The following is a 27,777-nucleotide window of genomic DNA, read 5'->3' as shown; positions in this document are numbered from 1 at the left end:
TCTCTTAAGCATTCAAAATCTCTGGTGATGGGAAGCAACTCAAGAATTAGTAAAAAGGGAGTGAAAGCTAAGAAAACTGAAAATAGCTATACAAATAATGTTTAATTTTAGTAGAAGCTGATGGTGTCCATCAATTTCTGTACAAAGAAAGTCTTATTTCTATTAATTTTGTTTCAGTACAAATAACAATTATACTTTATAGAGCACCTACAATGTGCCAGATACTACAAAAGGCTTTATGTAAATTATTCTCTGATCTTAAAATCCAAATAAGATATACCTTGAAATTTCCATTTTACTAGGGAGAAAAGTGAAAAAAATGAGTGAATGATTTTCCGAAGTTTTTGTTAGTAAATGATGGAACATTTTTCAATCCATGCCCCTCCAACTGCCATCTTGTTTCCTACCTATAACCTGTCCAAGTTTAGGAATCAGTAAAATGAACAGGTATGCCTTTTGGTCCATCTTTTGTGCAATTGATGTTTGCTTTTGTGTGTTTATTTAAAAAATGCCTTCCTATTTAAAAATCAATGCAATATATTGTTATATTTTGGGATAGATGACTCATTTGTTTCACTATTTTGAAGCAGCTAGGAATACAAATGGTAGGGCAAATGATGCTGCTCATGTAGTTATTTCCTTGAACAAGAATTTTTTTACTACACTGGTTGTATTTATGGATACAAGAAATAGAAGGCTAGATGTGATCAATCTGAAATAAGCTAATTATTTATTCTTTGAATATGCATCCAAACAATACATAGTAGCTTTAAAGAAATTGTCACCACAAAATCTACTAATATATAGCTGTGAATCTATCAGCTGATTAGAAGTAATGCAGTTGGCAAGGCGGGGCTCCAATGCAAATTAAAAATAGTTTGCATTCTCTAGTTCTGACATTTGAGCTATTACAGAGTCTGTAATGAATACACATGAAAAATAATGCATCCTTTTCAGCTAAATATTTTTGACACAATGATGACATGTTTCTTCCTCTTCTTTCTAAAGTTCTTATATCACTTTTCTCCTTCTTCACAACCAAGTAAAGCTAAACAAAAGAGAAATGACTTTTGAAAGAACTATGAAGATATTGCCTCAATTTCTATGTGCTTTTTTTAAAAGATTTATTTATTGGGAGGATATCCTCCCAGACTCCTTCTATGAGGTCAGCATCACTTTAACTCCAAAACTAGAAAAAAAAAGAGTGAAGAGATCTATAGACCAATATCCCTAATGAACATAGATGCAAATCATCAACAAAATACTAGCTAATCGAATCCAACGATGCATCAAAATCATCTTTCACCCACACCAAGTGGTATTTACCCCTGATATATAGGGATGGTTCAACATATTGAAATCAGTAAATTTGACACATTAACAAATTGAAGAATAAAAACCATAATTATTTCAATAGTTGCAGAGAAAGCATTTGGTAAAATACAACATCCTTTGATGTTAAAAACCTTACACAAATTAGGTATAGAGGAACATTCCTCAATGCAATCAAGGCAATATATAACAAACGAACAGCCAGCATCATACTGAATGGGGAAAAATTGGAAACCTTTACTCTAAGATCTGGAACCAGACAGCAATGCATACTTTCACTATTGCTATTCAATATACTGCTGGAAGTTGTAGCCAGTACTATTAGGCAAGAGAAAGAAATCAAAGGGATACAAATTGGAAAGGAGGAAGTCAGACTACCCTGTTTGAGATGACATGGTCCTATATATAGGGGAACCAAAAGACTCTACTAAGAGACTATTGGAACTCATAAAATAGTTTGGCAAAATGGCAGGATACAAAATTAATATACAGAAATCCTTTGTTAGCACAGACAATACCATGGCTGAAAAAGAACTTGTAAGATCAGTGCCATTCACAATAGGTATAAAAAGTTGGAATAAATTTAACCAGGAATGTGAAAGATTTCTACAATGAAAATTATAAAACATTGAAGAAAGAAATAGAAGAAACCAAAAAATAGAAAAATCTTCCATGCTCATGGATTAGAAGATTTAATATCATCAAAATGTCCAAACTACCAAAGGCAATTTATAGATTCAATGTGATCCCAATAAAAATACCAATGACAGTTTTCTCAGACCTAGGAAAAAATGATGCTAAAATTTGTATCGAAATGTGAGACCCCGAATAGCTAAAGAAATTTTAAACAACAAAAACAAAGAGACATCACAATACTAGATTTAAAGACATATTACAGGGCAGTTTTTTTTTTCTTTTTTTTTCTTCCTAAAGAAAACTTTTATTTAAGGAATACAAAGTTCGTGCATTTCATAAGTACACTTCAAGAATATATTCATTCTTCCCACCATACCTGCCCTACTACCTACACTCCCATTGCTCCTCCTCCTCCCTCTCCCATTCTCAGTCCCATTCTCCACTAAGATACATTTTCTTTTTTTTTTATTTTTATTTATTTATTTTTTTGACAGGCAGAGTGGACGGTGAGAGAGAGAGACAGAGAGAAAGGTCTTCCTTTGCCGTTGGTTCACCCTCCAATGGCCGCTGTGGCCGGCGTGCTGCGGCCGGTGCACCACACTGATCCAATCAATTAACTTTATACAAAGAAGAACAACTCTATACTAAGTAGAGTTTGACAATGTGCACGAAAAAGGAAAAAAAAAAAAAAAAACCAAACTGTTCTTCAACCATCGAGACAAGACTGTTCAAAGGCATTGCATTTTGAACTTTGTTTTCAATCTAGTTCCTCTGCTAATGCATCTGGGAAAGCAGCAGTACATGGCCCAAGTGCTTGGGCCCCTGCCATCCACATGGAAGTCCAGGATGGAATCTGGGCTCCAGCCTGGCTCAATATTGGCTGTTGTAGCCATTTGGAAAGCGAAGCAGCAGATAGAAGATTTATTTCACTCTGTCTCTCCTTCTCTGTCACTCTGAATTTTCAATAAATAAATCTTAAAAAAATATTTGCTATAACTGGTCAGGTGATGGAATTAATAACAGGTTGAAGTAAAAGCAAACCTTGACTTTCAGTAAATGTTGATTTAATTTTGAACTTAAAATATGCCTGGGGGGCTGGCACTGAAGTGCAGCGGGTTGAAGCCCTGGCCTGAAGTGCTGGCACCCAAATGGGAGCCAGTTTGAATCCCGGCTGCTCCTATTCTTATCCAGCTCTCTACTATGGCCTGGAATAGCAGTGGAAGACTGTCCAAGTCCTTGGGCCCCTGCACCTGCATAAGAGACCTGGAAGAAGCTCCTGGCTCCTGGCTTCGGATCTGCACAGCTCCAGCCGTTGCAGCCATCTGGGAGTGAACCAGCAGTTGAAAGACCTCTCTCTCTGTCTCTACCTCTCTCGGTAACTTTTTCAAATAAATAAAATAAATCTTAAAAAAATATGCCTGGGCTCTCTTTCAAAAGATGTTGTTACAAAGATAAGGAATCACTCATAATAACACTTGTTGAAATATTAAGGAAAATAATTTTATCTGCCTTCATTGACTTCTTTTTTTTTAACTTTTATTTAATGAATATAAATTTCCAAAGTACAGTTTATGGATTACAATTGCTTCTCCCCCATAACTTCCCTCCCACCAGAAACCCTCCCCTTTCCCTCTCCCTCCCCCCTTCAATTCACATCAAGATTCATTTTCAATTCTCTTTATATACAGAAGATCAATTTAGCATATATTAAGTAAAGATTTCAACAGTTTGCACCCCCATAGAAACACAAAGTGAAAAATACTGTTTGAGTACTCGTTATAGCATTAAATCTCAATGTACAGCGCATTAAGGACAGAGATCCTACATGAGGAGTAAGTGCACAGTGACTCCTGTTGTTGACTTAACAAATTGACACTCTTGTTTATGGCATCAGTAATCACCCTAGGCTCTTGTCATGAGCTGCCAAGGCTATGGAAGCCTTTTGATTTCACTGACTCTGATTATATTTAGACAAGGTCGTAGTCAAAGTGGAAGTTCTCTCCTCCCTTCAGAGAAAGGTACCTCCTTCTTTCATGACCCATACTTTCCACTGGGATCTCACTCGTGGAGATCTTTCATGTAGGGGTTGTTTTTTTTTTTTTTCTCCAGAGTGTTTTGGCTTTCCATGCCTGAAATACTCTCATGGGCTCTTCAGCCAGATCCGCATGCCTTAAGGGCTGATTCTGAGGCCAGAGTGCTGTTTCGGACATCTGCCATTCTATGGGTCTGCTGTGTATCTCACTTCCCATGTTGGATCGTTCTCTCTCTTTTTTATTCTATCAGCTAGTGTTTGCAGACACTAGTCTTGTTTATGTGATCCCTTTGGTTCTTAGTCCTATCATTATGATCAATTGTGAACTGAAATTGATCACTGGGACTAGTGAGATGGCATTGGTACATGCCACCTTGATGGGATTGAATTGGAATCCCCTGGTATGTTTCTAACTCTACTGTTTGGGGCAAGTCAGCTTGAGCATGTCCCGAATTGCACATCTCTTCCCTCTCTAATTCCCACTCTTATATTTAACAGCAATCACTTTTCAGTTAAGTTTCAACACTTGAGAATAACTGTGTATTGATTACAGTATTCAACCAAAAGTATTAAGTAGAACAAACAAACAAACAAAAAATACTAAGAGGGATCAACCGTCAGAGCAAGGGCTGATCAAGTCACTCGTTCTCACAGTGTTCATTTCACTTTAACAGGTTTCCTTTTTGGTGCTCAGTTAGTTGTCACCAATCAGGGAGAACATACTGGCACAAACTTAGACATATAGACCAATGGAACAGAAAAGAAACCCAGGAATCAATCCATGTATCTATAACCAACTAGTGTTTGTCAAATGAGCTGAAATCAATCCCTGGAGAAAAGACAGTCTCATAAACAATTAGTGCTGGGAAAATTGGATCTACACATGCAGAAGTATGAATTGAGACCCTTAACTTTCCCCTATCCTACCGTATATTTTCTCTGATATGTGGAAGTTAATATAGAATACCAAAAAAATGTATAGGAATGAAATGGTTACTTTGAGATATGATTACCATTTTTAGTCCTTGTTTACAGTCCTATGGAACTGATGTCTTCCTGTTTTTCCTTTTTAAATACCATGATTAGTGATGAATTAAGCATGTCAATATAGAGTAGGTTAAAATTATGGCTTTGAGAAAACAGATGAAGATAAGGGGAGGGAGGGAATGGGATTGGGAGCAAGGGAAGTTTGGTTATCTTCTTTGAACTGTACCTATGGAATGCATAAAATCTGTTATTTTTATCACTAAAAGTTAAAAAAGATTGATTTATTTATTTGAAAGTCAGAGTTACAGAGAGGGAGACAGAGAAAGAGAGAGATGTCCCATCTACTGGTTCATTCCCCAAAGGGCTGCAGCAGCCAGGACTGGGCGATGCAAAATCCAGAAGCCAGGATCTTCATCTGGGTCTCCTCATGGGTGACAGGGTTTCAAGCACTTAAGTCATCTTCCTCTGCTTTCTCAGGACATTAGCAGGTAGCTGAATTGGAAATGGAACAGCCAAGTGTTGAAATGGCACCCATATGGGATGTTGGCATTGCAGGCAGCAGCCTTTCCCACTATGCAACAATGCCGGCCAGCTTTATTCATAAAAATTATCATTAGATAATTATATGTACTATTTAAATTTTGTTGCATTATAATTATCAATATAATACTTGCTGAGTAGAAGGGAGAGGAGAAGATATAAGTATTTAAATGAAATAAAATAAGCCATGATTATTGTTGAACTTGATGAGTTCATGAGTTATAATTTATACTAGTCACTTTACTTAATTTTCTATAATAAATGTTTACAAAAATAATAAAAAATTCAGCATGCTACAATTACTGGAGTCTTCAAAGCAGCCTAGATGAAGTAACTTGCTGTAATTGTTTTGATTTCTTCAGAGCAAAAATTTCATTTTGCTTATAATAGGCTGACATTCTTATAAAAAAGAATTCTGGGAGAATTTTAAGAAATAAATGATTAAAAAAGTAAATATTTAACACTGACAAATATTTATGTGTGCAATATTTTTTCTTTTAGTAATTGTTTTCAGTTTAACATGTGGAGATTTACTGCATGATGATGTACCATCCTAAATATATGGCATTTTTGTACAGGCATGGGCAAATGGGATTGTGAAGACACATATTTAAAAAGTCTCAAGAACTCCTACAGTTAGTCTCAGGATGGTCCTTTACTTTAGTGATACAAAATCCTCAGCACGATTTCTTTGGTTATTTGTAAAGTGTACTAAGCCAAGTTTTACAGAGTTTCAGTTGTCCTTAATGCCTCAGAAGTGAGCCCCAGCTTTATCCTCAAGAAGCATTTATTGTGACTTCCCAACATCTCCTATGTTCAAGCAGCTCCAGAAAAAGTGGACAGGAGTTATTCAAGCTACATAGTCTGGGGTGAGTGTTGTGGCACAGTGGGTTATGTTGTCACTTGCAATGCCTGCATCCCGTACTGGAGTGCCAGGGATCAAGACCCACCTCCACTTGAAATCCAGCTTTTTGTTAATGTGAGGCCCAGGAAGTAACAGATGATACCCCCCCCCACTCTCCCTTCCTCTCTCTCCATTTCCAACTAAAATAAAAACACTTAAAAATCACACACAGTTTCTTCTACCCTCTCCCTCATTTGTTTCTGAGTTGTACTTCTAACAGGCTGTCTTTCAGATGAAAGGAAATGAGTATTCACTTTAATCCACTAACACTCTAAGAATGACTACCTCCATGGGTACCTGACATCACCATCTAGCTTCATATGCATTCCTGCTCATGCTTAAGGAAATCAGCAACTGATAGCAAGTTGAATGTCATCACACAGAAATGCTGTAGTAGAAATTCAAGGTCAAAACACCTTGTAGCCAGTGGGTCTTGTGTCACCAGAAGCCATTGTTAGGAAGTGTACTCCATGTGATTGATCCTTCACTTTTCTCTTATCTTAGTTATCTGCTCAGGGCATGACAGGTCTCCTCTAAGTATCCCTTCAGTTTCTCTTTTCATAAAAGGCAGAGCAGATGCTGAATGTAATGTTTTCTAGAAAAGGTTTGCTTTGCCAAGGCACTCAGTTCCTATTCTCATTCTCTTTCTTTCTCTATTCACACTCTTCCTTCATTACCACATTTTGTCAAAATGTTAAGGATGAAAAATAATAGTAGAGATGTAGGGCTAATGATTAAAGCACTTTGAAACCTCTACTCATGGAAAGAAGGAAATTGCATGTTTGATCTGTCTCAGTTCAATTATTAAATCTTTTTTGAATTATTATAACGATGTCTTCATAAGAATTATTCAATGTTAAGAACACTTTATAATTAAACCTATTGCACTCTACCAATTTCCTCTTAAGGATATAATTTAATCATTCATCCTATTCATGACATGTTTTAATATCCTTGAGACTAAATTAATTTTGTTTTCATGTTGTCAAATGTTTTTGAAAAGATTCATGTATGACAAAGGAGGTCATTATGACTACTATTGTGAAAATGTAATAGAAAATATCTTGTACAGTAATTAATTTTGTAAGGAGAAACTTGGATTTTTTTAAGCAGGAAATTTTTCTATTTAATATCCTTTATCTCCCTAAAATTATATTGAGATTCTACTAATAAATAGTCCTACATTTCTATTTATCTTCTTTCAACCATGATCCATTGGAACTTTCTTTTTGTGAATAATAATTTTTTATGTGGCTGAGTGCAAAGAATGTGACACAGATCCTGAGAAGTGACCTCTGTGTACAATTGAATGCATGTCAGATTTCCCTTCTGTTGTGAATTATCTATGCCTGCTAAGAGAAGAATATATGTTGCATTGCACTGAATGAATTATGGTGATCCCTTAGGGTAGGTCACAAACTAAAAAGAGTAAATATTACAAACCACACAGGGCACCCACTTCCTTAGATTCTGTCTTAACTAACTCTTTTCTAAGTTTAATTTTTAAGAGAACAAATGCAAAACTTGCAACTTCAGAACTTGATATTTTAATCTGGTGCCATTTAGCAATTTTCAAACTGTTATCTCACCAGCCTCAGCATTTCCCCCATTTCAGTGAGAACAAGGTGAGAAAACAAGTTTAGTCAAGGCCAGTTGGGTACTTTTAATAGATAAGGACAGGAAAACTAACTGCTAGGCTGATGATCTGTGTTGCCAGTCACTTTTCTTGCTATGTTTTTGAATAATGGTCATTTGGAATGAAAAATTTACCTTACAATTTTTAGAATGCTTAATAATACACCTACATGCACGAAACAAGCACTGTAGTATAAATCTGGGGGGATCCTGATGTTGTCATGCATCTGGTGACTCTGAGGGTTTGGACAGGGCTCAGGCCCATGTGATTTTAGACAATTTTTAAGGCATTTATAACATATCGGTCTTTGTTATTTTCAGCAGAGAACTTTGTAAATCCTAAATTTAACAGGGAGGTGAAGGTGGGAATTTGAAAGAAAGGAGAGGGAGAGAAGGGAAGGAACAGGAAGAGAAAGGAAGTAAAGGAGGGAGGGGGAGGAAATAAGTAAGCCAAGCGAGTTTCCCACTACAGGTTTTACCTACATAGATGGCCAACTTATTAGCTTTGGACATTTTATGATCGCTAATGATCATTACTGGTGAATCCACTGCATAGCCCCGGTTGATTAGCTATTCATTCAACTGAAATGGGCAGATGGATTGGAAAATGGATTCATCTTTTTTAACTTTTATTTAATGAATATAGATTTCCAAAGTACAGCTTATGGACTACATTGGCATCCCCCTCCCCCCCAATGACTTCCCTCCCACCTGCAACCCTCCCCTTTCCCGCTCTCTCTCCCCTTCCATTCATATCAAGATTCATTTTCAAGTTTCTACATATACAGAAGATCAGTTTAGTACACATTAAGTAAAGATTTCAACAGTTTGCACCCACATAGAAACACAAAGTGAAATATATTGTTTGAGTACTCGTTATAGCATTAAATCTCAATGTACAGCACATTAAGGATAGAGATCCTACATGAGGAGTAAGTGCACAGTGACTCCTGTTGTTGACTTTACCAATTGACACTCCTGTTTATAGCATCAGTAATCTCCCTATGCTCCAGTCATGAGTTTCCAAGGCTATGGAAGCCTTTTGAGTTCTCAGACTCTTATCTTGTTTAGACAAGGTCATAGTCAAAGTTGAAGTTCTCTCTTCCCTTCAGAGAAAGGTACCTCCTTGTTTGAAGACCTGTTCTTTCCACTGGGATCTAACTCACAGAAATCTTTCATTTAGGTGTTTCTTTTTTTTTTTTTTTTTTTTTTTTTGCCAGAGTGTCTTGGCTTTCCATGCCTGAAATACTCTCATGGGCTTTTCAGCCAGATCGGAATGCCTTAAGGGCTGATTCTGAGGCCAGAGTGCTATTTAGGACATCTGCCATTCTATGTCTGCTGTGTATCTCGCTTCCCATGTTGGATCACACTCCCCTTTATTTATTCTATCGGTTAGTATTAGCAGGTACTAGACTTGTTTATGTGATCCCTTTGACTCTTAGTCCTTTCATTATGATCAATTGTGAACAGAAATTGATCACTTGGACTAGTGAGATGGCAATGGTACATGCCACCTTGATGGGGTTGAATTGGAATCTCCTGGTATGTTTCTAACTCTACCATTTGGGGCAAGTCCTATTGAGCATGTCCCAAATTATACATCTCTTCCCTCTCTTATTCCCACTCTTATGTTTAACAGGGATCACATTTCAGTTAAATTTCAACACTTAAGAATAACTGTGTATTTTTTTTTATCTTTTATTTAATGAATATAAATTTCCAAAGTACGACTCATGGGTTACAATGGCTTCCCCCCCCATACCGTCCCTCCCACCCACAACCCTCCCCTTTCCCACTCCCTCTCCCCTTCCATTCACATCAAGATTTATTTTCGATTATCTTAATATACAGAAGATCAGCTTAGTATACCTTAAGTAAGGATTTCAACAGTTTGCTCCCACACAGAAACATAAAGTGAAAAATAATAGATGATTTTTTTTAAATGATGATGAAATCAGATCAGACCTATTGTCATGTTTAATCCCAGTGAGAGTCAAGTTGGGAATTGATAATTTCTTTTTTTTTTTTTTACAGAAGATCAGTTTAGTGTACATTAAGTAAAAATTTCGATCGTTTGCACCCCCATAGAAACACAAAGTGAAATATACTGTTTGAGTACTCGTTATAGCATTAAGCCTCAGTGTACAGCACATTAAGGACAGAGATCCTACATGAGGAGTAAGTGCACAGTGACTCCTGTTGTTGACTTTACAAATTGACACTCCTGTTTATGGCATCAGTAATCTCCCTATGCACCAGTCATGAGTTTCCAAGGCTATGGAAGCCCCTTGAGTTCTCCGACTCTTATCTTGTTTAGACACGGTCATAGTCAAAGTGGAGGTTCTCTCCTCCCTTCAGAGAAAGGCACCTCCCTCTTTGAAGACCTGTTCTTTCCACTGGGATCTCACTCACAGAAATCTTTTTGCCAGAGTGTCTTGGCTTTCCATGCCTGAAATACTCTCATGGGCTTTTCAGCCAGATCCGAGTGCCTTTAGGGCTGATTCTGAGGCCAGAGTGCTATTTAGGACATCTGCCATTCTATGAGTCTGCTGAGTATCTCACTTCCCATGTTGGATCACTCTCCCCTTTATTTATTCTATCGGTTAGTGTTAGCAGATACTAGACTTGTTTATGTGCTCCCTTTGACTCTTAGTCCTTTCATTATGATCAATTGTGAACTGAAATTGATCACTTGGAATAGTGAGATGGAATTGGCACATGCCACCTTGATGGGATTGAATTGGAATCCCCTGGTATATTTCCAACTCTACCAATTGGGGCAAGTCAGCCCGAGCATGCCCCAAATTATACATCTCTTCCCTCTCTTATTCCCACTCTTATGTTTAACAGCGATCACATTTCAGTTAATTTTCAACACTTAAGAATAACTGTGTGATAATTACAGAATTAAACCAGTCATATTAAGTAGAACAGACAAAAAAAAATACTAAGAGGGATAATGTATTAAGTTGTTCATTAACAGGGCTATGCTGATCAAGTCACCGTTTCTCATAGTGTCCATTTCACTTCAACAGGTTTCCTTTTTGGTGTTCAGTCAGTTGTCACCGATCACGGAGAACATATGATATTTGTCTCTTTGGGACTGGCTTAGTTCACTCAGCATGATTTGTTCCAGATTTCTCCATCTGTTGCAAATGACTGGATTTCATTGTTTCTTACTGCGGTATAGTATTCTAAAGAGTATATATCCCATAATTTCTTTATCCAGTCTATCGTTGATGGGCATTTAGGTTGGTTCTAGGTCTTGGCTATTGTGGATTGTGTTGCAATAAACATTAGGGTGCAGACCGCTTTTTTGTTTGCCAACTTAAATTCCTTTGGGTAAATTCCAAGGAGTGGGATGGCTGGGTTGAACGGTAGGGTTATCTTCAGGTTTCTGAGGAATCTCCAGACTGACTTCCATAGTGGCTTGACCAGTTTGCATTCCCACCAACAGTGGGTTAGTGTCCCTTTTTCCCCACATCCTCACCAGCATCTGTTGTTGGTAGATTTCTGTATGTGAGCCATTCTAAGCAGGGTGAGGTGAAACCTCATTGTGGTTTTGATTTGCATTTCCCTGATTGCTAGTGACCTTGAACATTTTTTCATGTGCCTGTTGGCCATTTGGATTTCCTCTTTTGAAAAATGTCTATTGAGGTCCTTGGCCCATCTCTTAAGTGGGTTGTTTGTTTTGATCTTGTGGAGTTTCTTGATTTCTTTGTAGGTTCTGGTTATCAACCCTTTATCAGTTGCATAGTTTGCAAATATTTTTTCCCATTCTGTCAGTTGTCTCTTCACTCTCCTGACTGTTTCTTTTGCAGTACAGAAACTTCTCAATTTGATGCAATCCCAAATGTTAATTTTGGCTTTGACTGCCTGTGCCTCCCGGGTCTTTTCCAGAAACTCTTTGCCTGTGCCAATATCTTGAAGGGTTTCTCCAATGTTCTCTAGTAACTTGATGGTGTCAGGTCATAGATTTAGGTCTTTAATCCATGTTGAGTGGATTTTTGTGTAAGGTGTAAGGTAGGGGTCTTGCTTCATGCTTCTGCATGTGGAAATCCAGTTTTCCCAGCATCATTTATTGAATAGACTGTCCTTGCTCCAGGAATTGGTTTTAGATCCTTGATCAAATATAAGTTGGCTGTAGATGTTTGGATTGATTTCTGGTGTTTCTATTCTGTTCCATTGGTCTATCCACCTGTTTCTGTACCAGTACCATGCTGTTTTGATAACAACTGCCCTGTAGTATGTCCTGAAATCTGGTATTGTGATGCCTCCGGCTTTGTTTTTGTTGTACAAGATTGCTTTAGCTATTCAAGGTCTCCTGTACCTCCATATGAATTTCAGCATCATTTTTTCTAGATCTGAGAAGAAGGTCTTTGGTATCTTGATTGGTATTGCATTGAATGTGTAAATTGCTCTTGGGAGAATGGACATTTTGATGATATTGATTCTTGCAATCCATGAGCATGGAAGGATTTTCCATTTTTTGGTATCCTATTCTATTTCTTTCTTTAAGATTTTGTAATTTTCATCGTAGAGATCTTGAACATCCTTGGTTAAGTTTATTCCAAGGTATTTGACTGTTTTTGTAGCTATTGTGAATGGGATTGATCTTAGAAGTTCTTCCTCAGCTGTGGCATTGCCTGTTAATATAAAGGCTGTTGATTTTTGTGCATTGATTTTATATCCTGCCACTTTGCCAAACTCCTCTATGAGTTCCAATAGTCTCTTAGTAGAGTTCTTTGGATCCTCTAAGTAAAGAATCATATCATCTGCAAAGAGAGATAGTTTGAGTTCTTCCTTCCCAATTTGTATCCCTTTAATTTCTTTTTCTTGCCTAATAGCTCTGGCTAGAACTTCCAGAACTATGTTAAATAGCAGTGGTGAGAGTGGGCATCCCTGTCTGGTGCCAGATCTCAGTGGAAATGCTTCCAACTTTTCCCCATTCAAAAGGATGTTGGGTGTGGGTTTTTCATAGATTGCTTTGATTATATTGAGGAATGTTCCTTCTATACCCAATTTGCTTAGAGTTTTCATCATGAAAGGGTGTTGAATTTTATCGAATGCTTTCTCTGCATCTATTGAGATAATCATATGGTTTTTCTTTTGCAGTCTGTTAATGTGGTGAATCACATTGATTGATTTGCGAATGTTGAATCATCCCTGCATATCAGGGATAAATCCCACTTGGTCTGGGTGGATGATTTTTCTGATATGTTGTTGTATTCTATTGGCAAGAATTTTATTGAGGATTTTTGCGTCTATGTTCATCAGGGATATTGGTCTATAATTTTCTTTCAGTGCTGCATCTTTCTCTTGCTTAGGTATTAGGTGTTGCTGGCTTCATAGAAAGAATTTGGGAGGATTCCCTCTTTTTCGATTATTCTGAATAGTTTGAGAAGAATTGGGATTAGTTCTTCTTTAAATGTCTGGTAGAATTCAGCAGTGAATCCATCTGGTCCTGGGCTTTTGTTTGTTGGGAGGGCCTTTATTACTGTTTCAATTTCTGTTTCAGTTATGGGTCTATTTAGGTTTTCTATGTCTTCATGGTTCAATTTAGGTAGATTGCATGTGTCCAGGAATCTATCTGTTTCTGATAGGTTTCCCTGTTTGCTGGCATACAACTTTTTGTAGTAATTTCTGATGATTCTTTTTATTTCTGTGATGTCTGTTGTTACATTTCCTTTTTCATTTCTGATTTTATTGATTTGGGTCTTTTCTCTTCTTTTTTTAGTTAGTTGGGCCAATGGGGTGTCAATTTTGTTTATTTTTTAAAAAAACCAGCTCCTCATTTGGCTGACTTTTTGTGATTTTTTTTTTGATTCAATCCTGTTGATTTCTTCTCTGATTTTAATTATTTCTCTTCTCCTACTAGATTTGGGTCTGGTTTTCTGCAGATTTTCTAGATCCTTGAGATGCAGTGAAAGCTCATCTATTTGGTGCCTTTCCAATTTCTTGATATAGGCACGTATTGCTATAAACTTTCCTCTCAATATTACTTTTGCTGTATCCCATAAGTTTTGATATGTTGTGTTGTTATTCTCATTTACTTCCAGAAAGTTTTTGATTTCCCTTTTGATTTCTTGAATGACCCATTGTTCATTCAGGAGCATGTTGTTCAATCTCCATGTGTTTGCATACTTTCTAGGATTTCCTGAGTTGCTAATTTCCAACTTCATTCTGCTGTGGTCTGAGAAGCTGCATGGTATGATTCTAATTCTTTTGAATTTGCTGAGACTTGCTTTATGGCCTAGTATGTGATCAATCCTAGAGAAGGTTCCATGCACTGCTGAGAAGAATGTGAAGTCTTTAGATGTAGGACTGAAAGTTCTGTATATATCTGTTAGATCCATTTGGGCAATAGTGTCGATTAAATCTGCTGTTTCCTTGTTGATCTTCTGTCCGGATGATCTGTCTATTTCTGAGAGTGGAGTATTGAAGTCCCCCAGTACTATTGTATTGGAATCTAAATCTCCCTTTAAGTCCCTTAACATATCTTTTAAATAGACCGGTGCCCTCTAATTAGGTGCATATATATTTATAATAGTTACATCTTCCTGTTGCATTGAACCCTTAGTCATTATATAGTGCCCCTCTTTGTCTCTCTTAACAGTTTTTGTATTAAAGTTTGTCTGATATTAATATGGCTACACCTGCTTTTTTTTGGTTTCTGTTGGCATGGAATATCTTTTTCCAACCTTTCACTTTCAGTCTGCATGCCTCTTTGTTAGAGAGATGTGTTTCTTGTAGGCAACAAATAGTTGGGTTTTGTTCCTTAAGCCAATCAGCCAATCGGTGTCTTTTAACTGAAGAGTTAAGTCCATTAATGTTCAATGTGACTATTGATAAGTGGTAACTTTGCCCTGCCATTTTTCCTAAGATATTTTCTAGTATATGCTTTGAGGTTCCCGTGCTCTTTTACTGGTAGGTTTTCTTCCTTTACCTTCTTTCATATTGATGGCCGTGTTTCTGTGTTTCTGAGTGTAGCACATCTTTAAGTATCTTTTGCAGGGCCAGACAAGTGGCTGCAAAGTCTTTCAATTTCTGTTTGCTATGAAAGGTCTTTATTTCACCTTCATTCACAAATGAGAGCTTGGCAGGATATAATATTCTGGGCTGGCAATTTTTCTCTCTTAGCACCTGTGCTATGTCTCGCCATTCCCTCCTAGCCTGTAGTGTTTCTGATGAGAAGTCTGCTGTGAGTCTAATTGGAGATCCTCTGAGAGTAATCTGATGTTTCTCTCTTGCACATTTTAGGATCTTTTCTTTATGTTTCACTGTGGTGAGTTTGATTACAACGTGACGTGGTGAGGATCTCTTTTGGTCATGTTTATTGGGGGTTCTATGAGCTTCCTGTACTAGGATTTCTCTGTCCTTTTCCAAACCTGGGAAATTTTCTGCTAGTATCTCACTAAAATGGCCTTCTAATCCTTTCTCCCTCTCCATGCCTTCAGGAACTCCTAGAACCCAAATGTTGGGTTTTTTAATAGTATCCTGTCGATTCCCAACAGTTATTTTTAGGTTTCTAATTTCCTCTTCTTTTCTTTGGTTTGGGTGTGTGTGTTTTCCTGTGCTCTGTCTTCTAAGTCCAATATTCTCTCTTCTGCTTCACCCATTCTGTTTTTAAGGCTCTCTAATGTGTTTGTCATTTGATCTATTGAGCTCTTCATTTCATTTTGATTTCTCTTCACTATCACACTTTCCTGTTCTACTAGTTTCTGTGTTTCATTTTGATTCTTCCTTAAAATTTCATTTTCATGAGAGAGATTTTCAATTCCGTCTAATAAGGATTTCTGTAGTTCAAGGATTTGCTTTTGAAAACTTCTAAATGTTCTTATCATAAATTTTTTGAAATCCGTATCTTGCATTTCTTCTATCTCATCATCTTCATAATCTTGGCTTGGGTATTTTGTTTATTTGGAGGCATCATAGTGTCATCCTTGATCTTGTTCCCTCAATTTTTGTATTTGTTGCTTGGCATAGTTAATTCTTCTTCCCTCACTGTGCGTTTTTTTTTTTATACTATGTCTGTGTTGAGTGGACTGCCTGCTGTTGGAGGAGCCTTGGAGGCTTGAAATGGGTGTGGTCTGAGAGCTCTGCTTGGTTCTTCCGGGTTACGGGTGTGCAAAGGTGACACCCTCAGGTTTTGCGTGCTAAATCTCTCTCTATTTATTTATTTATTTATTTATTTTGTTTATTTATTCAGGAGGTAAGTAATACTGCACGGCTGTGCAGAATTGATGGTATTTAGCTTCCGATCTCTGGCTTCTACCCAAAGAGTCTGTGTAGGCTCTGTTTCTCCTCTGGACTCCCACTGGGTTGCCTAGGCTACTGAATTGTAACGACTTAGTTCCTTAACTCTCCCCTGTTGTTATGTATATCCCGAGTGGGGCCTGCTCTTTGTCTCTTGCTCGCCTTTGCAAGGTTGGCGGAGAGAGAAACTAGGGAGAAACTCGTCTGTACCAGTATCCTCCCACTTTTTTTTTTTTTCCTTCTCTCCTGTAGTCAGTCTGGTGAACTTTCCTGCTCCCCTCTAAATTCTTACCGCCGTTTCCCTGCCAATGTCTCAGGTTACTGAACTCACCTCCCCTTCCAGCGCCGATGTGTGGACTCGGAACCCTGGGTGTCCCTGCTCTCCCCGCTGGTGTCTGTGTGACATCCACTCCCTTTCCTGCACTGGCGCGCAGACCCTGCGGCTCCCGCGGCTTGGCTTCTGCGCGGTGGGCGACCTTGTTCTCCCAGCAGGTCCTCCGAGTCACAGCCACTAGATCCAGAAGAGTTTCCTCTGCAATTTTTTCCTGATCCTTTTTCTGAGGCTACTGTAACTCCACTTTTATTAAACTAAATTTTCCCGGACTATCGGTGTGCGCCCTCACTATTCCACCATATTGTCTCCGTCCCCGACAATAGATTCATCTTACACAGATGTGGCCAAAATCCACTGACCTTGGAATGATGCCAGTTAAAATTAGGACAGGCACAGAAATAATTTTTCCTTAGAGAGTTCACAAGCATCACTGATCTGTAGGGTGTTACTTCTCTTTGTTGGGAATTACTTCATTTTCTGTTTATCCTATTTTTGCTAAGTTCTGTGCTCAGGTGTCCTGGTAAGATACTGCGTTGACTTTCAATGCATTTGCTTAGACCTCTGTCTCCCCAACCTTCCTGTTGTTTACCCTAAGAAGCTTGTCTCCACCACCATCACCATAATCATCATCACCACCACCACCACCATCATCACTGTAGTCCACTAGAGGAGAATTAAACATACCTTTGGTTCTTGGAAAAGTGATTGTCAATACAACCTTGGGATATGATATTAAAAAAAACACAAAAAAGAAAGTTGGTACATGTATACTATAGTCACACAGGAAGAGAGACAGCCACCAAGTGTAAGTAATGTCTGACCAAGCTATAAATCAGCAGAGCATGACAGGCCCAGTTCTCATTATCAAGAAACTCATGGGGCATCACAGATTCATTGTAGTGGAATTTTGTTATTTTTATAAACTTGCTGGAATTAACTAGTTTTCAGGACTACAACTGTCATACAAGGATGTGGCATCCACTTTGTCTGGAGGTTATAAGGAAATAAAAAGACATACCTTCTTTCAAGTAGTAAAAATACAACCAGGATGTTGGGTATAAGATCAATACATCAAAATCACTTGCTTTCCTACATCCTGTCAATAATCCATTATAAAATGGAATAGAACAAGGGATTACACTTAAAATAGCAAGGAAATCTATTAGTATCTAGGAATAAATTTAACAAAAAGTGTAGGAACTGTGGGGAGAATTATAAATTAATTATATTATATAAATTATATAATTATAATATAAATTATATTATATAATTATATTAATTATAAATTAACACATTTACTTTGTTCATTTAAAATACAAAATCACTCACAAAATATACTATGGTATTTCAAAGTTTTTTTGTAAAAGTATAAAAATGGACTAAAAATATATACATCAAACCCATAAAGCTGTGAAAATTGGAGTTTGAAATGATGACCAAAGGAGACTTTTGTTTTATTTTTATACTAAAAATAATTCTTTGAGCATTATTTGTAATCTTCAGTTTTTTAGATAATTTATTCACATATTGAAAAATATTTATTTGGAAAAATATTAGAACCCTATAAGTAAATAAATCAGATTACCAATTCTGTAAGCTGAATATATAGGCGATTCTTACATTATTTTTTTCTAAAAATTTCTGTTACCTCCCATTGTCTGAGAAAAATAAAAATGATGACTTGCTATAAATTTAGGCAGGGAATATTAGGAACAGAAACCAGAATGGAAGACAGAGGAAAGAAGAGTCAGGTTCAGCATGACATGTTAGAAAAATAGTACAAAACCAAAGAGAATTGGACACATAATGCCAGTGTTCAAATTCAGTGTTGTCACTCTAATTCAGCAAATGTATTCCGTTTCCCCTACACAGTCAGTGATAAGTAAAATACTTCCCTTTCCCACTGTTGTGTTTTTCCTGGCAACTGCCAGACCGAAAAAGGTCTGCCCTCTAAAAGACTTCCTTCTAACCACCCACTGCATTACATAACGTTAAGTTTGTGTGTTGTAGTTGTTGTTGTGAGTGAAATAATTACAGACAAAAGCTTGATTACACTGATTCACAAATGCCTTGTATCCAGCTGGGCTGCTTTCTCAAGTAGGATTCCCTTTCTTGTACATGATGGAAAGCAGTGTTAGTATCCAGACAATATGAGAACCAGGAGCAATCCTGTATGGTAAATTCAATGACACATGGAGGGAGAAAAGGAAAAGAAACATGACAATTCACTTGAGAAACGAGAACAGGGGAACTTAACTGTGGCTGGGCAACCTTGAAAACTACAATATGTTAAAGGAAGCTAGCAATAATACTTTTTTTATTAGACAGCTTTATGTTGGCACTGAAGCGATTGGAATCCGGACAAAGTAGAGGTGAAACCAACACGCCCAGGGGTACAAGGCGTTTTATCTGGTTATCCAAAATATTAATGGAATGGTTTATGTCTCTGCAGTGAATGTGGGTTTCATTTTCCTGATGAGGTGTGTCTCCTGGGCTTGTCCTCTTGTCTTCTTTCACTTCTGCTCGGCGTCCTTTCTCTGATGCTAACTGTGAGTAGCTTCGGCTGCACCTACAGCCCTGGAGACTAATTTCAAACCTTTTACTAGTTACTTTTAAATGAGCAATCTACAGGGGAGATTTTTCATATTTAAATAGAGTTCAGCCATTTTACAATGAATCCAAGGTTGAGATTTATCACATTTTAGTTTACTTCAGTTAGAAAGATACTCTGCTTATGGCAAATCAATGTTACAGTGATTCCTGCATGCCCCTTGTCTTGTTTGGATGCCATTTAAATATGAAGTAGGTAAATCCTCATTATAAAGCACAGACAGAAAAAAATCAAAAATTAATTTACTTTTTTAAAATAAGAGTTATTTATTTATTTATTTATTTTTGACAGGCAGAGTTAGACAGTGAGAGAGAGAGACAGAGAGAAAGGTCTTCCTTCGGTTGGTTCACCCCCAAAATGGCCGCTACTGCCAGCGCGCTGTGCTGATCCAAAGCCAGGAGCCAGGCGCTTCCTCCTGGTCTCTCATGTGGGTGCAGGGCCCAAGTACTTGGACCATTCTCCACTGCACTCCCAGGCCACAGCAGAGAGCTGGACTGGAAGAGGAGCAACTGGGACAGAATCCAGCCCCCTAACCAGGACTGTGCCAGCGCCACAGGCGATTATCCTAGTGAGCTGTGGCACCGGCCGATTTATTTATTTGAAAGACAGATATTCAGAGAAGGAGAGATAGAGGGAGAGATATTTTCCATTCACTGGTTCACTCCTCTGGCTGGGTCAGGCTGACACCAGGAGCCAAAGCTTCTTCCAATCTTCCACCTGCGTGGAAGGGGAACAGGCACTTAGGCCATCCTCTGCTGCTTTCCCAGGCTCATTAGTAGGGAGATGGATTGGAAGTGGAGCACTTGGGATTCAAGCCAGTGCCCATATGGGATGACAACGTAGCTGGTGGAGGCTTAACCTTGTATGCCACAACACAGTCCCCAATCAATTTTATTTTACTCATGATGCACAAATAATCAGCAGGAGAATTTTATTTTTCTTTTTTTTAAACTTTTGCTTAATGAATATAAATTTCCAAAGTACAGCTTAAGGATTACAATGGCTCCCCCCGCCCATAACTTCCCTCCCACCCACAACCCTCCCCTTTCCCGCTCCCTCTCCCCTTCCATTCACATCAAGATTCATTTTCAATTCTCTTTATATACAGAAGATCAGTTTAGCATATATTAAGTAAAGATTTCAACAATTTGCATCCACATAGAAACACAAAGTGAAAAATACTGTTTGAGTACTCGTTATAGCATTAAATCTCAATGTATAGCACATTAAGGACAGAGATCCTACATGAGGAGTAAGTGCACAGTGACTCCTGCTGTTGACTTAACAAATTGACACTCTTGTTTATTGCATCAGTAATCACCCTAGGCTCTTGTCATGAGCTGCCAAGGCTATGGAAGCCTTTTGAGTTCACCGACTCTGATCATATTTAGACAACGTTGTAGTCAAAGTTGAAGTTCTCCCCTCCCTTCAGAGAAAGGTACCTCCTACTTTGATGACCTGTTCTTTCCACTGGGATCTCACTCGCAGAGATCTTTCATTTAGGTCATATTTTTTTTTGCCAGAGTGTCTTGGCTTTCCATGCCTGTAATACTCTCATGGGCTTTTCAGCCGTATCCTCATGCCTTAAGGGCTGATTCTGAGGCCAGAGTGCTGTTTAGGACATCTGCACTTCTATGGATCTGCTGTGTATCCCGCTTCCCATGTTGGCTCGTTCTCTCCCCCTTTTTTTATTCTATCAGTTAGTATTTGCAGAAACTAGTCTTGTTTATGTGATCCCTTTGGCTCTTAGTCCTATCATTATGATCAATTGTGAACAGAAATTGATCACTGGGACTAGTGAGATGGCATTGGTACATGCCACCTTGATGGGGTTGAATTGGAATCCCCTGGTATGTTTCTAACTCTACCATTTGGGGCAAGTCAGCTTGATCATGTCCCAAATTGCACATCTCTTCCCTCTCTTATTCCCACTCTTATATTTAACAGCAATCACTTTTCAGTTAATTTTCAACACTTAAGAATAACTGTGTATTGATTACAGTATTCAACCAAAAGTATTAAATAGAACAAACAAAAAAAATACTAAGAGGGATAACGTATTAAGTTGTTCATCAACAGTCAGGGTGAGGGCTGATCAAGTCACCATTTCTCAGAGTGTTCATTTCACTTTAATAGGTTTCCTTTTTGGTGCTCGGTTAGTTGTCACCGATCAGGGAGACCATATGATATTTGTCCCTTTGGGACTGGCTTATTTCACTCAGCATAATGTTTTCCAAATTCCTAACAGGGATCACTTTTCTGTTAAAATTTAAACACCTAAGAATAATTGTGTTTTAATGACAGAGTTCATCCAATAGTACTAGAGCAAAAAAAAAATACTAACATGGATAAAGTATTATGTTGTACATCCACAGTCAGGAAAAGAGCTGATCAAGTCACTGTTTTTCATAGTGTACATTTCACTTCAACAGGTTTCCCATTTGGTGCTCAGTTAGTTGTCCCCAATCAGGGAGAACATATGATATTTGTCCCTTTGGGACTGGCTTAGTTCACTCAGCATGATGTTTTCCAGACTCCTCCATCTTGTTGCAAATGACTGGGTTTCATTGTTTTTGACTGCTGTATAGTATGCTATAGAGTACATGTCCCATAATTTCTTTATCCAGTCTACTATTGATGGACATTTGGGTTGGTTCCAGGTCTTAGCTATTGTGAATTGAGCTGCAATAAACATTAATGAGCACACAGCTTGCTTGTTTGTCAATTTAAATTCCTTTGGGTAAATTCCAAGGAGTGGAATCGCTCGGTTGAATGGTAGGGTTATCTTTAGGTTTCTGAGGAATCTCCAGACTGACTTCCATAGTGGCTTGACCAGTTTGCATTCCCACCAACAGTGGGTTAGTGTCCCTTTTTCCCCACATCCTCACCAGCATCTGTTGTTGGTAGATTTCTGTATGTGAGCCATTCTAAGCGGGGTGAGGTGAAACCTCATTGTGGTTTTGATTTGCATTTCCCTGATTGCTAGTGACCTTGAACATTTTTTCATGTGACTGTTGGCCATTTGGATTTCCCCTTTTGAAAAATGTCTATTGAGGTCCTTGGCCCATCTCTTAAGTGGGTTGTTGGTTTTGTTTTTGTCGAGTTTCTTGATTTCTTTGTAGATTCTGGTTATTAACCCTTTATCTGTTGCATAGTTTGCAAATATTTTTTCCCATTCTGTCGGTTGTCTCTTCAATCTCCTGACTGTTTCTTTTGCAGTACAGAAACTTCTCAATTTGATTCAATCCCAAATATTAATTTTGGCTTTGACTGCATGTGTTTTCAGGGTCTTTGCCAGTACCTATATCTTGCACAGTTTCTCCAATGCTCTCTAATAATTTGATGGTGTCAGGTCATAGATTTAAGTCTTTAATCCATGTTGAGTGGATTTTTGTTTAAGGTGAAAGGTAGGGGTCTTGCTTCATGATTCTGCACCATTTTCCCAGCACCATTTATTGAATAGACTGTCTTTATTCCAGGGATTGGTTTTGTATCCTTGATCAAATATAAGTTGGCTGTAGATGTTTGGATTGATTTCTGGTGTTTCTATTCTGTTCCATTGGTCTATCCATCTGTTTCTGTACCAGTACCATGCTGTTTTGATAACAACTGCCCTGTAGTATGTCCTGAAATCTGGTATCGTGATGCCTCCGGCTTTGTTTTTGTTGTACAAGATTGCTTTAGCTATTTGAGGTCTCTGTTGCCTCCATATGAATTTCAGCATCATTTTTTCCAGATCTGAGAAGAAGGTCTTTGGTATCTTGATTGGTATTGCATTGAATGTGTAAATTGCTTTTGGGAGAATGGACATTTTGATGATATTGATTCTTGCAATCCATGAGCATGGAAGGATTTTCCATTTTTTTGGTATCCTATTCTATTTTTTTCTTTAAGGTTTTGTAATTTTCATCGTAGAGATCTCGAACGTCCTTGGTTAAGTTTATTCCAAAGTATTTGATTGTTTTTGTAGCTATTGTGAATGGGATTGATCTTAGAAGTTCTTCCTCAGCTGTGGCATTGCCTGTTAATATAAAGGCTGTTGATTTTTGTGCATTGATTTTATATCCTGCTACTTTGCCAAAATCTTCAATGAGTTCCAATAGTCTCTTAGTAGAGTTCTTTGGGTCCCCTAAGTAAAGAATCATATCATCTGCAAAGAGGGATAGTTTGAGTTCTTCCTTCCCAATTTGTATCCCTTTAATTTCTTTTTCTTGCCTAATAGCTCTGGCTAGAACTTCCAGAACTATGTTAAATAGCAGTGGTGAGAGTGGGCATCCCTGTCTGGTACCAGATCGCAGTGGAAATGCTTCCAACTTTTCCCCATTCAATAGGATGTTGGGTGTGGGTTTTTCATAGATTGCTTTGATTGTATTGAGGAATGTTCCTTCTATACCCAGTTTGCTAGAGTTTTCATCATGAACGGGTGTTGTATTTTATCAAATGCTTTCTCAGCATCTATTGAGATAATCATATGGTTTTTCTTTTGCAGTCTGTTAATGTGGTGAATCACATTGATTGATTTGCGAATGTTGAACCATCCCTGCATACCAGGGATGAATCCCACTTGGTCTGGGTGGATGATTTTCCTGATGTGTTGTTGTACTCTATTGGCCAGAATTTTATTGAGGATTTTTGCATCTATGTTCATCAGGGATATTGGTCTGTAATTCTCTTTTAGTGCTGCATCTTTTTCCGTCTTAGAAAGAATTTTGGAGGATTCTCTCTTTTTTGATTGTTCTGAATAGTTTGATAAGAATTGATGTTAGTTGTTCTTTAAATGTCTGGTAGAATTCAGCAGTGAATCCATCTGGTCCTGGGCTTTTCTTTGTTGGGAGGGCCTTTATTACTGTTTCAATTTCTGTCTCAGTTATGGGTCTGTTTAGGTTTTCTATGTCTTCCTGGTTCAATTTAGGTAGGTTGCATGTGTCCAGGAATCTATCTGTTTCTGATAGGTTTCCCTGTTTGCTGGCACACAAGTCCTTGTAGTAATTTCTGATGATTCTTTTTATTTCTGTGGTGTCTGTTGTTACATTTCCTTTTCCATCTCTGATTTTATTGATTTGGGTCTTTTCTCTTCTTTTTTTAGTTAGTTGGACCAATGGGGTGTCAATTTTGTTTATTTTTTCAAAAAACCAGCTTCTTGTTTGGCTGATTTTTTTAAATTTCTTTTGGATTCAAACCTGTTGATTTCTTCTCTGATTTTAATTATTTCTCTTCTACTAGATTTGGGTCTGGTTTGCTGCAGATTTTCTAGATCCTTGAGATACAGTGAAAGTTCATCTATTTGGTGCCTTTCCAATTTCTTGATATAGGCACCTATTGATATAAACTTTCCTCTTAACACTACTTTTGCTGCATCCCATCAGTTTTGGTATGTTCTGCTATTATCCTCATTTACTTCTAGAAATTTTTTTTTTCATTTTCAATTCTCTTTATATGCAGAAGATCAGTTTAGCATACATTAAGTAAAGATTTCAACAGTTTGCTCCCACACAGAAACATAAAGTGAAAAATACTGTTTGAGTACTCGTTATAGCATTAAATCTCAATGTACAGCACACTAAGGACAGAGATCCTACATGAGGAGTAAGTGCACAGTGACTCCTGTTGTTGACTTAACAAATTGACACTCTTGTTTATTGCATCAGTAATCACCCTAGGCTCTTGTCATGAGCTGCCAAGGCTATGGAAGCCCCCTGAGTTCACTGACTCTGATAATTTTTAGACAAGGCCATGGTCAAAGTGGAAGTTCTCTCCTCTCTTCAGAGAAAGGTACCGCCTTCTTTGATGACCCGTTCTTTCCACTGGGATCTCATTCGCGGAGACCTTTCATTTAGGGTTTTTTTTTTTTTTTTTTTTTCCTCAGCGTGTCTTGGCTTTCCATGCCTGAAATACTCTCATGGGCTTTTCAGCCGTATCCTCATGCCTTAAGGGCTGATTCTGAGGCCAGAGTGCTGTTTAGGACATCTGCACTTCTATGGATCTGCTGTGTATCCCGCTTCCCATGTTGGATCATTCTCTCCCTTTTTTTTCTATCAGTTAGTATTTGCAGACACTATTCATGTTTATGTGATCCCTTTGGCTCTTAGTCCTTTCATTATGATCAGTTGTGAACAGAAATTGATCACTGGGACTAGTGAGATGGCATTGGTACATGCCACCTTGATGGGGTTGAATTGGAATCCCCTGGTATGTTTCTAACTCTACCATTTGAGGTAAGTCAGCTTGAGCATGTCCCGAATTGCACATCTCTTCCCTCTCTTATTCCCACTCTTTTATTTAACAGTGATCACTTTTCAGTTAAGTGTCTGCACTTAAGAATAACTGTGTATTGATTACCGTATTCAACCAAAAGTATTAAGTAGAACAAACAAAAAAAAATACTAAGAGGAATAACATATCAAGTTGCTCATCAACAGTCAGGGTGAGGGCTGATCAAATTTTTGATTTCTCTTTTAATTTCTTATATGACCCATTGTCCATTTCAGGAGCATGTTGTTCAATCTCCATGTGTTTGCATATGTTCTAGGGATTCCTGAGTTGCTAATTTCCAACTTCATTCCTTTATGGTGTGAGAAGCTACATCGTATGATTCTAATTCTTTTGAATTTGCTGAGACTTGCTTTATGGCCTAGTATGTGGTCAGTCCTAGAGAAGGTTCCATGTACTGCTGAGAAGAATGTAAATGCTTTCTGTGTAGGATGAAATGTTCTGTAGATATCTGTTAGATCCATTTGGGCTATAGTGTCATTTAAATCTACTGTCTCCCTCTTGATCTCCTGTCCTGTTGATCTGTCTATTTCTGAGATGGAGTATTGAAGTCCCCCAGTAGTATTGTATTGGGGTCTAAGTCTCCCTTTAAGTCCCTTAACAAATCTTTTAAATAAACCAGTGGCCTGTAATTAGGTGCATATACATTGATAATCATTATATCTTCCTGTTGAATTGATCCCTTAATCATTATATAGTGCCCCTCTTTGTCTCTCCTAACAGTTTTTGTGGTAAAGTTTATGTTGTCCGATATTAAGATGGCTATGCCCGCTCTTTATTCATTTCTGTTGGCATGGTATATCTTTTTCCAGCCTTTCACTTTCAGTCTGTATGGATCTTTATTGGAAAGATGTGTTTCTTGTAAGCAGCAAATAGATGGGTTTTGTTCCTTAACCCAGTCAGCCAATCTGTGTCTTTTAACTGGACAGTTCAGGCCATTAACCTTCAATGTGACTATTGATAAGTAGTAACTTTGCCCTGCCATTTGCCAAAGATATTTTCTGATATATGTTTTGAACTTCCTGTGATCTTTTGCTGTGAGGTTTCCTTCCTTTACCTTCTTTCATATTGATGACCATGTTTCTGTGTGTAACACATCTTTAAGCATCTTTTGCAGGGCTGGATGAGTGGTGACAAATTCTTTCAATTTCTGTTTGCTGTGAAAGGTCTTTATTTCACCTTCATTCACAAATGAGAGCTTAGCAGGATATAATATTCTGGGCTGGCAATTTTTCTCTCTTAGTACCTGGGCTGTATCTTGCCATTCCCTCCTAGCTTGTAGGGTTTCTGATGGGAAGTCAGCTGTGAGTCTGATTGGAGATCCTCTGAGAGTAATCTGATGTTTCTCTCTTGCACATTTTAGGATCTTTTCTTTATGTTTCACTGTGGTGAGTTTGATTACAACGTGACGTGGTGAGGATCTCTTTTGGTCATGTTTATTGGGGGTTCTATGAGCTTCCTGTACTAGGATGTCTCTGTCCTTCTCCAAACCTGGGAAATTTTCTGCTAGTATCTCACTAAAATGGCCTTCTAATCCTTTCTCCCTCTCCATGCCTTCAGGAACTCCTAGAACCCAAATGTTGGTTTTTTTAATAGTATCCTGTAGATTCCCAACAATATTTTTTAGATTTCTAATTTCCTCTTCTTTTCTTTGGTTTGACTGTGTTTTCCTGTTCTCTGTCTTCTAAGTCCGATATTCTCTCTTCTGCTTCACTCATTCTGTTTTTAAGGCTCTCTAATGTGTTTGTCATTTGATCTATTGAATTCTTCATTTCATTATGATTTCTCATCACTATCACAGTTTCATGTTCTACTAGTTGTTTCATTTCATTTTGATTCCTCAATATTTCATTTTCATGAGAGAGATTTTCTATCTTTTCCATTAAGGATTTCTGTAGTTTGAGGATTTGTTTTTGAGAACCTCTTAATGTTATTATCAATTTTTTGAGATCCACTTCTTGCATTTCTTCTGTCTCATCATCTTCATAATCTTGAATTGGGGTGTCTATTTCATTTGGGGGTGTCATAGTTTCTTCCTTGTTGTTCTTACCTCGGTTTCTGCATTTGTTGTTTGGCATATTGGAGATATTCTTTGGTTTCTTCTCATTATACTGTGACTCTAGATTAAGTGGACTGTCTGCTTTTGATGGATCCTTAGAGGCTGTGATTGGTGTGGCCAGAGAGCTTTGTTTGGTTCTTCAGGTTTAAGGGTTTTCCAAAGGTGACTCACCCAGATTGTT

This window comes from Oryctolagus cuniculus, chromosome 9 (assembly GCF_964237555.1).
Source record: "Oryctolagus cuniculus chromosome 9, mOryCun1.1, whole genome shotgun sequence".
Lineage (NCBI taxonomy): Eukaryota > Metazoa > Chordata > Mammalia > Lagomorpha > Leporidae > Oryctolagus > Oryctolagus cuniculus.
Note: the sequence above shows the minus strand (reverse complement) of the source record.